This window comes from Somniosus microcephalus, chromosome 6, assembly GCF_052327205.1.
Source record: "Somniosus microcephalus isolate GS21.2 chromosome 6, FLI_Smic_1.0, whole genome shotgun sequence".
NCBI classification, from domain to species: domain Eukaryota; kingdom Metazoa; phylum Chordata; class Chondrichthyes; order Squaliformes; family Somniosidae; genus Somniosus; species Somniosus microcephalus.
Window position 1 is genome coordinate 54,736,376 of NC_140992.1, and position 12,015 is coordinate 54,748,390.

Below are 12,015 nucleotides of genomic sequence, written 5' to 3' on the forward strand. Positions count from 1 at the left end.
CACTTGTGTATATACCCATTATTTTGAAGTAAGGAACATTTGGTAGAGCTTTTACAAAATATTGAGGATTTTTCTATAATGGGCATGTTATGTGATTTCTCACTGGTGACGCTTCCAAGATCTATCTCATCATCCTGAATCATGTGTAACTCATTTTGATATTACAGTGTTCTAAAAAACAGGTTGGATTAAAAATGAGTGAGCAAACATAATAGATATATTAACCTTTCAGGCTGCTGATATTTCAACATAAAATATGATTTTGTTAAATCATGTATAACTTAATAATACCTCATTGTAAGGGAAGATTTCCTCTGTGTGCTAAATGCAGCAGAATCATTAATGTGTGTTTGAAAAGAACAGTTTTATGATTTTGCTATATCTGGTGCAGAGGACAATTCACCTCATGTATTATCACTAGGCACCAACATTGATTTTATTGAGAACCTAAGTGAAGGACAAAGTCTTACTGTGGAGCATGCCACCTCGTTTGAAAAGAATAGGAGAGAAGAGGAGATAAATCAAGAAATAGTGATTGGCTGAAGGCAAGTTTGGGTTTTCAAAGCCTGTAAATTGTAGGGGGAAGGAAAGACTGAAGGAGACAAGGGGGATGATTTTCATCCCCTTTTTCAAGCAGGAATGAGGCGGTAGTGGGCCAGGAACTTATCCCTTCATCTCCGCTGGTGTCTGCTTTTGGAGCAGACCAGGAAACAGGTAAGCATCTACTAAAATATGCAAATCGGGGTCCTACACCATCTGTAGGACCCCAATGCAATTCTGGTCTTCCAATGGGTAGAACGCATGCTTGGCCTAGTGGAACAGAGCTTTCAACAGCCTAACCATCGGTCCTTAAAGGCCACTCAGAAACATTGAGGTTTTCCAAAGATTTTTGTGGGGTCAGGAGGCAGATAAATGTTCCCCTTGGTCCCACAAAAATCTTTTCAGCTGTTGCCAGTCCCACCATGTTCCCTCTTCTGAATTGCCTTCCTCCCCTTTTAAGGTCCTACTTATGGCTCAGCTTCACGGAGGAGCCATTTGATTTCCTCCCATTTACACAGAACACAAAAATTGCCCCCATAGTGTTCCACGTGTTGAGGTTCTGGCAAAGAATAAGTTAATGTTGGAGTCAATGCTAAGTGTCTTAATTGCAAAACAATGAAGAAGCCGAGGGGAGGAAGAGCACATAGGATGGCATATTGAGAGGTTAAGAGGAACAAGAGAGTAAAGTTCAGCAATGACTATAGCGTTAACTTCAAAACACAGGAAGAGTAACAAATACTGGGGCCGATTTTCATTTTGGGTGCACATCAGGCAGGCGGTGGATGGAGCGATCATACCGCCCACTCCATAGGACCAGCAAGAAGTCGAAACCATTCTTGGGTTGGGCCTCATTGAAACAAAGAAATAATTTGCATTTATATAGCACCTTTTAGGATACTGGAGAAAATACAGAAAAGGATGTAACCAGAATTGAGAAATGCAACTATCGGAAAAGGTTGATCAGGCTGGGGCTCTTCCCTCTGGAAAAGAGAAGACTAAGGGGAGACCTGATAGAGACACTGTAAATGCTTCCACTCCCTTAATGTTTAGCTGGTGAGTGCTCACCATCAAAGCATCATGCAGGATTGAGCCCGCTTGTGAAGGAATAAGCAATATAACCCATTCAGAAAAATACACCAATCTATGAAAGAATTCTGGCCTTATTAAAACATGACAAACTGGGTCTGGAAATCTAGAAACCCAACGATGAAAAAGCTGTGATAGCATTCTGGCTATTGAGATAAGATAAGTTGTTGACACTGAATCAATAACCTTATTGAAACAGAAGGTTAAAGGCTCCTGAAGTCTGAATCTTTGGGAACAAGACAATAGTTACCCAGTACAAGGTGTTCTAATTTACACCTCGTAAAGGAGCACATAAAAGTAACAAACATCTGCCTTTGTAAAGATGATACTGGGTGGAGCGCACCTGCTGTTGCACCATTTTTTATGATGGATTTCGAGCACCTAGAGAAGAGACATAGTTCTGTAGTGCTACCAGCTGAGGGCCTTAAGAACTGCAGGGGTCAGCAGAAAAATGACTAGAGATAATTAGCTTACATCACTAGAAAACCTTAAAGGAAATACCACTGTAAAAGGGTATAAATATTGAACTCTCAAATGGGATGATAGACTCGCTTAAAGGGGCAAAGCGATTCTCAGCTTCAGGGCTAGCTCTGTAAGTCTTCAACTCTTTGGGGATCAAGGTACTGTATTTGATTTTGGTGGATATCCTGAATAAACTAAGAACTGTAAAACTGTAGCGAAGTTAATATTTGAGAGTAGGTTCTCTGCTAATAAAATTGTAAGCTTTCCTTTTTTGGAACTGTTAATGTTGTGATTGACTCACCAACTGTAAATTATATGTCGGTTCTTTAATAAATCTATATATTTTTAGAATTGTCTCACATAATACTTCTGTATCAAACTTGCAAACTCAATCTCTGTACACTCTTTGGTGAGAAGTTGCAGAATTCTGGGGGAGTTTTCCAGACCCTCATAATATCCGGAATGTTACAGTCTAGCTAAACTTATTAAAAGTGCTATCTGGAGGACGGTAACATTTTCAGGTTGTTCCTTTCCTTTAGGGGAAGATAGTCCGGACCTTTAGACCCAATTAAGCATCTTTAGGATTCGGCTACCTCAAACTTTAGTTGAAAGTGAACGTCTGAGGAATACGCCTGATCCAGGGTAGCCCTAAAGTGGCTAGGACTAGTAATTATCCTTTCACGCTTTTCTGGCAGTTGTCATAACAGCTTCATACTATCCCAGTTGTCCAACCACCCCACTCTGACCCACCACAGCAAGTCAGAGGCTAGCTGCTTGGGGACAAGGGCTATCTCCTACACAGCTGGCTCATGACATCTCTCCAAAACCCAGTCTTGCCAGTTGAACTGTGATACTACCTGAGCCAAGGTCCACTACAGCCATCATCGAGCAGACCATTGGGCTGCTCAAGTAACGCTTCTGCTGTCTGGGCAGGTCTGGTGGATTTCTGCAATACAGCCCAAATCTTTGAACCTCTTCCTGCACAGCATTCAGGTCTTGGGTGTAATGCTGCAGGCATTGACATGCTGTGCAACCTCTCTCCATGCCTCGTATATTATCAGAAGGAAAGAGGAGCTCCTTCCGGTCCCTTGCTTGCTGCACAGGAGCATCAGAAAAACAGGGAACCCTGGAAGTCAACATTCTTCTCAGTAGGATTTAAAAATTGTGTCTCCCATAAACCAGCACTGAAAAGGCACCTCTCCTTTAAGAGGTGAAAGCCTTAAATGCAGGTCAGGTCCATGGAAAATCCTGCCCTCTGAAATTGCCCAGCAGCACTGGGAATGCATGGGCACCTCGCCAATAGAATGTAAATAAGGCCTGGCCATCATAATGCTTCGGGGGCTAACTGACAAATTGTGCGGGCAACATGACCGCTCAACTCACTGCCTGCCTGATGTCCAGTAAGTTGTGTGGATGGGAGCAGAAAGCTACAAAGGAACATAAACGGATTAAGTGAGTGAGGAAAAACTATAGCTGATGAAGTTCAATGTGGGGAAGTGTGAGGTCATCCACTTTGGATCCGAGAAAGACAAATTAGAATAGTTTCTTAATTGTGAGAGACTGGGAGCTGTGGATAAGCAAACTAATTAGGCATACATGTACACAAATCACTAAAAGCTAGTGCACAGGTACAAAAAATAATCAAAAAGGCGAATAGAATGTTGACCTTTATCTCAAAGGGACTGGAGTGCAAAAGTGAGGAAGTGAAGCTTCAGTTGTCCGGAGCCTTGGTCAGTCCCCATCTGGAGTACTGCATTCAGTTTTGTGCTGTGAACCTTAGGAAAGATATATTGGCCTTGGAGGGGGTAGAGTGCAAATTCACTAGAATGATACCAGGGCTTAAAGGGTTAAATTATGAGAACCAGTTGCATATCCCTCACTACCTCTGCATCAGTATTGTTGGCAGAGCCTTCAGCCAACATGCTTTGTACCCTGGAATTCTTTCCCAGAACATTTCCACCTTAGTACATCACTGACCACCCTCAAAAGCCTCCTCAACATCTACCCACTTTGATTCTGCCTTCAGTTACTGCCCCTGATTCTTCTCTCAGCTCCTGCTGGGTAGCTGCTCCTCCCTCTTGTGAAATGCCTTGGCGTCTTTCCTTCTGTATTAGGTGCTATGTAAGTCCTTGTAGTTGTTGGGTGGTTTGGCTGCAAGAATTACCATTTGAGTGGTGTTCATATTACTACTGTGTCTTATATTTCACTTGAATGCAAAAAAGGTTATGTTGAACAGAAATATGAACTTGTGCATCATGCAACCTATCTAGTAACACCATAGATATGTCACATAGCCATTGTAAAGGTGAACAAACTTGGCAAAGTTTTCCAGTCAAGTTTTATATTTAAGACAATCCAAAACATGACCTGATAGTTGGAATAGCAAAAATTGTATGTTCTTTCCTCACCATATCATCTTGGTCAAACTTCCTTTCTTTTAAGAAATTATTGTTACAAAGGTTACACATAAAAGAGAAAGAAAATTATTAGCTTTTATTGCTAACCTGTGATCTGAAGGTAACGAACAGTGATCAGTTGAGATGTCAGTTCTAATTAGTTTGCAGCAAACTTGATAGAAATCAGAAGGAAATACTGCATGGATGTAACCTACTCCTGAAGCTGAACTGAGACTGCATTGATTATTCAATAAATAACCACTTTACTGTCCCAATGGCTATTGCAAACAGCTTGCCTATATTCAAGCTGGCCTGTTATGTTTAAAATCAAGAGTTTCTGTTTCTTGTTACAGAAATTTGGAAAATGAACCTTCAATCTTTTCACTTTTGACCCTGTTGGAATTTTCAGCAGTGTGCTGTCAAGTGAGGGAGATTAGAGTTTTAGCAGGTGAGTGAATTCTTTGTGATGGATTTTCAGGTCATATTTTGAGATGGAATATCATATATTTTTATGTAAACATGTTTGAAAAGAATCAGCAAATTTGAAGAAGTTGTTGGAGATGGCTTTTGAAGTTTTATATTTGGATGAGATGGTAAGAGACTTCTGGGAAGGGTATCTGGGATGTGGTCATCGCTGGCAAGGCCGGCATTTATTGTCGATCCCTTGTTGCCCATAGAAGGTGGTGGTGGTGGACGTTGTGTATGCACCTTTAAGAGAATAACTGGTCTCAGACTGCAATACCGGCAGTGACCACCCCTGTAGACAAGGCGCTAGTGCGCCTCTGTGTTTTTAGTTTCACTATTGACATCCACCAGTAAAGACTTATTTTGTTCCACTCCTGCTGTCCGTGTCTCAATCATTCACGGACATAATACTGGCGATGAGTAAGAAACGAACTTACCTGCAACTCGGCAGCACCTCAGACGACGTTGTTGAAGGTCGAAGCCAGAAGAAAGAAAAAAAAAAAAAATCCAAAGAAACTCGAGAAACGGCGTCGACCGTGGGCAACCGCCCTCCAAATCGTCGGATTGAAAACTTGCAGGAGAGACTGTCAAGAGCCAGGCTTGGTTCCCCGGTCTGTGGTTTCCCAGCTAATCGGGCTGGTGGCAGGTAGTGCACTGATCCTTCCTGGGCTGCGGCGGGCTGAAGCTCGATCGGATGGCTTTTCAATGGGGTCGGTCAGTGAGTCGGGAAGCAAAGAGAGAGCGAGAGGGTGGAGCACACAGGGCGCGGCCGGTGCTTCGAAGCCGGGCAGCGTTCGGACCTAAGAAGAGGGAGGGAAGTGTCCCAGAGGGTCCGCTCCACGACGGGAAAAAAATAAAGAAAAAAATATTAAACGCTCAAGAAACCGTGGAAAGCAACGTTAACAACAGCGGGGAAGAAGGCAAAGCGCAGGAGGCGCCATTTTGTTAAATCGGGGAAGAAGGCAAAGCGCGGGAGGTGCCATTTTAGATTTGCAAGATGCCGAAGACTGGCTGTATCGCTGCTTTTGATAATACAATAGAGGACTGGACCACGTATGTGGAAAGAGTCGAGGTATATTTTGAGGCAAACGAAATAGCGGAGGAGAAAAAGGCATCGATATTGCTAAACTTAATGGGCGCTAGAACGTACGGCCTATTGCGGGACCTGATTACTCCAGCCAAACCGAAGGCGAAGAGTTTTAACGAAATTGTTGCTGTCCTACAGGAACACCTAAACCCTGCAGATACCCTACGGGACAAATTTGTCTGTGGACTCCTGAGTGAAGGAACACAGAAGAAGTTATTCTCAGAGAAAGAGCTGACGCTAGATAAGGCTTTCAGTGTGGCAGTATCGTATGAAGCAGCAGCCAGGGGAGCTGCAGAAATTCAACAAAAGCCACAGGAATACGGCACCCACGAAATGACACGGGGATTTGCAAAATGTTATCGCTGCGGCAGAACTAACCATGACCAAAAGGACTGCTGGTTGATAGCAGAAAGATTTAAATTCCACAGGAGAACTCAGCACAAAGATGAGAGCAATGCTGAGTATCTTACTATCAAAGCACTGCCAGTTCGGAGCAGGACTGGCAGATACCCTACGGGACAAATTTGTCTGTGGACTCCTGAGTGAAGGAACACAGAAGAAGTTATTCTCAGAGAAAGAGCTGACGCTAGATAAGGCTTTCAGTGTGGCAGTATCGTATGAAGCAGCAGCCAGGGGAGCTGCAGAAATTCAACAAAAGCCACAGGAATACGGCACCCACGAAATGACATGGGGATTTGCAAAATGTTATCGCTGCGGCAGAACTAACCATGACCAAAAGGACTGCTGGTCCAAAGACAAAATATGCAGGCAATGCGGGAAGATGGGACACATTGCACGAGTTTGCAGGTCTGGGAAGAAGACCAGCGACAACAAAAAGGCTACTAAGGAACCGTACAAGAAAGTACAAAAGTTCCGAAGACCAGATGAGCGATAGTGAATCCGGGAACAGGAGACTAAGCTGTCTCAAACTTCACAATGTAATCGCAAAAGAGGATCACCGAACCATTTGGGTCACCCTCACGATAGCAGGGTCCCAAGTTAAAATGGAATTGGATACAGGATCAGCGCTCACCATCATGAGTCGACGAGACTACGAGCGGCTATTTTCACACATACCCTTGAGAGAGACATCCATCGTCTTGACGACGTATACGGAGCAAAAAGTATACCCCAGAGGAAAAAGAAGGGTGCCTGTCGAATACAACGGCAAGAAAATATGGAAATTGTATCGTTACATACTGCCAAATGGTGGACCACCGTTATTGGGACGGGAATGGATCAGGAAGATAAACTTAGATTGGCACTCCATTCATGCAATGACGGTGGACGGTAAAAAAGATGAAGACGTCACTCCTGGACGATTGTCAACAATCTTAGCTAACGCCAAAGAGGTATTTCAACAAGAACTGGGCACGCTTAAAGGCGTAACCGCCTCGATAAAAATAGAAGAGAATGCAGTTCCCAAGTTTTACAAAGCAAGACCGGTACCATATGCAATTCGCCCAGCCGTCGAGGCAGAGCTGGAGAATCTGGAGAAGGCGGGCATGTTGTCTAAGGTCGACTGGAGTGAGTGGGCGACACCCATCGTTCCTGTCATGAAGAAAATGTTAAGCAATAAGTCCGGGGAGCCAAGGAAGATTCGCATCTGTGGGGATTTCAAGGTGACGGTGAACCCAGTCCTTCACACAGTACAATATCCTCTTCCAAGGATAGAAGACATCTTCGCCTCACTGTCTGGAGGGAAGCGTTTTACAAAAATTGACCTAGCAAAAGCATATTTGCAGATGGAGGTTGAAGAGTCCTCTAGGAAATATCTCACGATAAACACTCACAAAGGTCTTTACCAGTATCATCGATTGGTATTCGGAGTAGCATCGGCTCCGGCGATATGGCAAAGAGCGATGGAACAAGTCCTGCAAGGGATTCCGGGGACTCAGTGTTACTTGGACGACATCCGTGTGACAGGTGAAGATGACAGTGAACACCTTAACAACCTAGAACAGGTGCTCACTAGACTACGGGAACATGGGCTGCGAGCCAACCGCCCCAAGTGCGAATTTTTTAAGAAACAGATATCGTATTGTGGCCACGTGATAGATGAAGAGGGGTTACATAAGTCCCCTGACAAAATTGAAGCGGTTGTTAAGGCCCCAGCGCCTGAAAATGTGTCGTAGCTGAGGTCATTCCTCGGATTGGTGAATTACTATCATAAGTTTTTGCCGAATTTGTCGACAATTTTGCACCCACTGAACGCCCTGCTACGAACGGGGGTAGCATGGAAATGGAGTGATGATTGTAAGCGTGCTTTTCAGAAGAGTAAGGACTTAATCACTTCAAGGGAAGTATTGGCTCACTACAACTCAGCACTGCCGATCAGACTGGCGTGTGATGCATCTCCCTACGGCATTGGGGCGGTACTGTCACATAAATTCCTTGATGGTTTAGAGAGGCCGATAGCTTTTGCGTCACGCTCGTTAACTTCTGCCAAGCGTAACTATGCTCAGATTGACACAGAGGCCCTCAGCCTAGTGTGGGGGGTGAAGAAGTTCAATCACTACCTGCACGGTCAAAAATTTACTCTACTAACCGATCATCAACCTCTTGTCTCCATTTTCAACCCTCAGAAGGGCGTACTGATAATGACAGCGCAACGGCTGCAGAGATGGTCCCTTTTTCTAGGGGCACACCAATATGACATCGAGTACAAAGGAACTAAACAGCATGGAAATGCTGATGGATTGTCACGCCTACCGTTGCCGACGGTGGAAGAAGAAGACCTTGCAGTGGATCCAATGGAGTTATTCCACTCGGCCATAGTCGAATGTCTTCCTGTGACGAATGCAAACATAGAAAAGGAAACACGGAATGACCCGACACTATCACGGGTCTATGATTTAACGGTGAAGGGATGGCCAGCACATGGCGAACCACTGCTGCCAGCATTCTCGCCGAGAAGAGAACAGCTGTCAGTGTGCAGAGGAACCTTGATGTGTGGATCCAGAGTAGTAATTCCACCTAAGTTGACGGATAGAGTGCTCAATGAGCTTCATGAGGGTCATCTGGGTGGGGTAAAAATGAAGAACTTAGCCAGAGCGTTTGTGTGGTGGCCGGGAATCGATAGAGAAATCGAAGAGATGACCAAGAGCTGTGCAGGATGCCAGAAGGTCCAAAACGCCCCACCCAAGCTCCTCTGCATCCATGGGAGTGGCCCTCATCTCCATGGCAAAGGGTGCACATTGATTTTGCTGGTCCCTTCATGGACTCGATATTTTTAATTGCGGTGGATGCACATTCAATGTGGCCAGAGGTAATAAAAATGTCCTCAACCACCACGGAAAAAACGATCACAGTTTTACGAACCATATTCGCCAGGAATGGGCTGCCTGAACAGATTTGCTCTGACAATGGACCACAGTTTGTGTCTGAAGAGTTCCGGAGGTTCTTAAAGAACAATGGTGTTAAGCACTACACATCTGCCCCATATCATCCAGCCACTAATGGATTGGCCGAGAGGTTTGTCCAAACATTCAAGAAGACTATCAAGGCAATGTGTAATGAAGATATACCCCTACAACACAAGGTGGACAACTTCTTGTTTGCCTACCGGAATGCGACTCATGCGGTTACCAACCAAACCCCAGCCATGATGTTCTTCAATCGAAGACTACGATGCCACTTGGATTTGGTTACGCCAAACGTCCGAAGAGATGTGGAGAACAGGCAGTTTCAGAATATGAATGAAAGGCCGACCAGGAGTTTTAAGATAGGTCAACCAGTTTTGGCCCGGGACTACCGCACTGAGAAATGGCAGCCAGGAACGATTTGTACATGGCAAGGACCTCTCATGTATACCGTGGACGTTGGAGAGAGCATTGTAAGACGCCATGCTGACCAGATTCTAGAGTCACTGGAAAACGTCAACTCCACACTACGATCTGATACACCTGGAAATGAAATCGACGTACCAATTGCAGCTACCGCAGAATCGGTGATATTGGAAGCAGATGAACCAAACAACGACATTGATCTCGACTCAACATTGCCAGAAGAACCTGATACCCCAAAGAGGCATTATCCAGACAGAATCAGGAAGCCTCCTCAAAGACTGAACTTATAATTGCTTAAACTTAACCAATGTATCTAGCAACCGTAATTGTGATTGTAATTAGTTATCATTTAGTTGTTAAATGAATGTTATGTACTGTTTATCTAAAAAGGGAGGAATTGTTGTGTATGCACCTTTAAAAGAATAACTGGTCTCAGACTGCAATACCGGCAGTGACCACCCCTGTATAAAAGGCGCTAGTGAGCCTCTGTGTTTTTAGTTTCACTATTGACTTCCACCAGTAAAGACTTATTTTGTTCCACTCCTGCTGTCCGTGTCTCAATCATTCACGGACGTAATAGTGGACCTTCTTCTTGATCCACTGCAGTCCATGTGTTACAACCACTTGGGCCAGCAGCACATGCTAGGCCTTAGGCTTTCTCTCTCAAAGCACCACATCAGTGGCATTGAAGAAGTAACACCAGGCTGCACCAGGAACAAGCAGCAGCAGTACCCCCTTCCCAGTTACAAGCTGGCATGAGAGGAGGACCACCTCAGACCCATGAGCCTTTTGTAGAATATGAATAGCCAGCCACCTCTTGCAATACTGACCCTCAGGTTGCACCTAGAAGAAGCAGTAGAATCAGAGAAAGAAAAGCATGTGTAGTGGCCCAGGGAAAGCGCAGTGTTAGGAAACAATAGGTTGGCTTGTGTTCACTCTGGACCTTGTTTTAAAGTAGAATGTGCACTTATGTCATTATTTATAGCTGATTTCTTCAATCTTTGTTCTAGGATGGCTACTGGATTGAAGGATTGGTCCTTTTATATAAAAATAGGGGATGCAGAAGCAGTTACGGCAGTAATGACAAAGGTAGACTGTGTTAAACTGAAGAGAAGACTTTAGTGGTCAGTTGTGCTCTGATACCTCTTGCAGCAGTCACTGAGATGTCACTGAATGACAGTTATCATGATGCTCTTCCCCATGTACTCCTGCCTCCGAAGCTGTTAGGGTTGCCTGTCAAGAATGTTGAAGACCTTTTTAAAAGGTGAAATTGTGCTGGGCACAGCAGGCTACAACTACATGGACTATGTCAGCTGGAGCAAATTGCAAACGTCCTCATAAACTGCCAAGGCAGTAAAAGCACCATTTTAAGACCCCAATGGTCCTCTCACTTAATTCAAGCAGTACAACTTGTCTTTGCACATCCTGTGCTCATAACATTTCCCTGGCCCTGAAAACTGCTGTTTTACTTAACTAGTGATGCTTCCAGCTCTCGCCTTTAAGGTGTTGCTGAAGACCTATGATGAAAGTCTGGCCTATCAGATTTGCCACCCTCCCAAACAACAAGCTGCCTATAAGCAACACGATTAGTGATGGCACTTTGCCCGTTCTACTTAAATGAGACCCAACCACCAAAATCGATAGGGCCTCCCGTCAACATCATTAGGAGAAAACCTCCCATCACCTACCTGATCTGTGCTTCACACAAAATCGACCTCCATTGTCAATTTAACAGCTGCACAATGAACAAACAAGTTAATACTGTGTGCTGCGCTAATATAAATCAGCAATGTGTTTTTCCCTTAACTTTCCCTTCACTTGGCATCTGCCAAGGGACTCTGGGGGAAAAATTCAGTTGGTTGCGCCACCCGTTAGCGCCTTAAGAGGGTGCTAAGTGGGGCGCAAACCAACTAGCGCCCGGGCGCGGCACTGCCCACGCCTCCCGCCAAATTCAGCAGGAGGTTAGTGGTGGCGCTAACCGTTAGCACTGCGCCGCTGGTGATGATGTCATCGCTGTGTGCAGCGCCCCGCTCACGCCCTGGCCATGATCTTCGGGAGCGCCCCCTGATTTACCTCCGGACGCTATGTCCGACAGGGTCAGGGTGGCGTACCGTCGGCCGGGGAGGTGCAAATTAAAGGCGAGGTGCGGGGCGGCCATTTTTGTTGTTGGCCGCCTGCCAGCACCTGCCTG

General features: G+C 45.0%; 1 protein-coding gene across 1 annotated transcript in view; it reads left to right on the plus strand.

Moving 5' to 3' along the window:
* The first annotated feature begins 4,838 nt into the window (after nucleotides 1–4,838).
* The window catches only part of LOC147115739 (uncharacterized), a 251,890-nt gene continuing 244,713 nt past the window's right edge, over nucleotides 4,839–12,015 (plus strand). Inside the window, exon 1 of the mRNA XM_085990250.1 lies at nucleotides 4,839–4,932. The gene's annotated coding sequence lies outside the window, so the exon portion shown is untranslated. The remainder of the gene's footprint in view (nucleotides 4,933–12,015) is intronic.